General features: G+C 27.4%; 1 non-coding gene across 1 annotated transcript; it reads right to left on the bottom strand.

Annotated features, from left to right (window-relative positions):
* Positions 1-1,713: 1,713 nt before the first annotated feature.
* On the bottom strand, positions 1,714-1,786 carry Trnav-aac. Its single transcript has one exon. It is a non-coding gene; the product is annotated as a tRNA-Val (tRNA).
* Between the last annotated feature and the right edge of the window lie 771 nt (positions 1,787-2,557).

Here is a 2,557-nt window from a genome sequence, read left to right as displayed (position 1 = left end):
TGTTGTTATGACTGTTTTATTGTCTGTGTGTCTGTTTATGTGTGTAAGTGTCATGGGGCCCGGCAGCGTCAATCACAGATGTTGCAGGTGTGGAGGGCTACATCTAGTGCGGAAGGGGCGGTGGCAGCATTGGCGCTTGTCTGCTGCGGTATACAGTCGGGGTAACTCGAAAGTATTGAGATGTTCTTATGTGGTGATCCTCCTAGGGGTTAAAGACATCACACACACACACACACACACACGCACACACACACACACTCTCTCTCTCTCTCTCTCTCTCTCTCTCTCTCTCTCTCATTACAGGACAAAAACTATTATTTCGAAAACTTTTAACAAACTTTTGAGAATTTAAGGAAAAAAGTAAAAAAAAAGTACTAATTTCCTTTCTTACTTTCTCACATGATGCAGAAAGTAATTAGAGAAAATGAGATAGATTTTTATTGAAGAGTTTGGTGTTAATTTTTATTTTTTTTTGACACACACTGTATATAGAGTAAGGTCTTCTGACACACCCTGTATGGCATTATATTCAAGGGGTTAAATTATGAGGTAGAATTATTGTTATTGTTATTATTATTGTTATTATTATTATTATTATTATTATTATTATTGTTATTATTATTGTTATTATTATTATTATTATTGTTATTATTATTATTATTATTATTGTTATTGTTATTATTATTATTATTGTTATTATTATTATTATTATTATTATTATTATTGTTATTATTATTATTATTATTATTATTATTATTATTATTATTGTTATTGTTATTATTATTATTATTATTATTATTATTATTATTATTATTATTATTATTATTGGTATTATTATTATTATTATTATTATTATTATTATTATTATTATTATTATTATTATTATTATTATTATTATTATTATTATTATTATTATTATTATTATTGTTATTATTATTGTTATTATTATTATTATTAATTGTTATTATTTATTATTATTATTATTATTATTATTGTTGTTGTTGTATTTATTAGTAATTATTATTATTATTGTTAGTATTATTATTATTATTGTTATTTATTATTGTTATTATTATTATTATTATTATTGTTATTGTTATTGTTGTTGTTATTGATGTTTTTGTTATTGTTTTTATTGTTATTATTCTTATTGTTATTGTTGTTGTTGTTGTTATATTTATTATTATTATTATTATTATTATTATTATTATTATTATTATTATTATTATTATTATTATTATTATTATTATTATTATTATTATTATTATTATTATTATTATTATTATTATTATTCATTATTATTATTATTATTATTATTATTATTATTATTATTATTATTCATTATTATTATTATTATTATTATTATTATTAGTCATTTATTATTATTATTGTTATTATTATTGTTATTATTATTATTATTATTATTATTATTATTATTGTAATTATTATTATTATTATTATTATTGTTATTATTATTATTATTATTGTTATTATTATTATTATTATTATTATTATTATTATTATTATTATTATTATTATTATTATTATTATTATTATTATTATTATTATTATTATTATTATTATTCTTGTTGTTGTTGTTGTTGTTGTTATATAAGTTAACATGTTAATATTACCTGTTATTTAACTTCTATAATATCAACCTAAACCTGAGATAACATGAGAGATAGTGAGATAGGAGTGAGATAAAACTCTTGTGCTCACCAGGGCTCGAACCTGGGACCTTCTGTGTGTTAGACAGATGTGATAACCACTACACCATGAGCACTTGGTGACGTGGGTCCATTGAAGGATTAAACCAGTCATCTAAGGGTTAAACCAGTCATCAAAGGGTTAAACCAGTCATCTAAGGGTTAAACCAGTCATCAAAGGGTTAAACCAGTCGTCAAAGGGTTAAACCAGTCATCAAAGGGTTAAACCAGTCATCAAAGGGTTAAACCAGTCAAAGGGTTAAACCAGTCAAAGGGTTAAACCAGTCATCAAAGGGTTAAACCTCCCTCCCCCCTCCCTCCCTAAGCTAATCAGCTGTTTAGTCCCAAATGGTTAGGTTAAGTTAGGTTAGGTCAGGTTAGGTCAGGGTTGGTTAGGTTCGGTTAGGTTAGGTTAGGTTAGGTTAGGTCAGGTTAAGTTAGGTCATGTTAGGTTAGGTCAGGTCAGGTTAGGTCAGGTCAGGTTAGGTCAGGTCAGGTCAGGTCAGGTTATGTTAGGTTAGGTCAGGTCAGGTCAGGTCAGGTTAGATTAGGTCAGGTTAGGTCAGGTTAGGTCAGGTTAGGTTAGGTTAGGTTAGGTCAGGTAAGGTCAGGTCAGGTCAGGTTAGGTCAGGTCAGGTCAGGTTAGGTTAGGTTAGGTCAGGTTAGATTAGGTCAGGTTAGGTCAGGTTAGGTCAGGTCAGGTCAGGTCAAGTTAGAGGCCCCAGAAGTAACTCCTTTAGTCTCTCTCTCCCATATACCATAAACAACCTCGTTTAACCCATCACAGTCGTTTAGCTGGAAGGAATGGTGAGAGTGCCTTGGCTGAGTGGATAGTTCTCATCTCTTGT

This window comes from Homarus americanus, unplaced genomic scaffold, assembly GCF_018991925.1.
Source record: "Homarus americanus isolate GMGI-L3 unplaced genomic scaffold, GMGI_Hamer_2.0 scaffold27482, whole genome shotgun sequence".
Taxonomy (NCBI): domain Eukaryota; kingdom Metazoa; phylum Arthropoda; class Malacostraca; order Decapoda; family Nephropidae; genus Homarus; species Homarus americanus.
The sequence above is the reverse complement of the archived record's forward strand: the minus strand, read 5'-3'. Positions and strand labels throughout refer to the sequence as shown.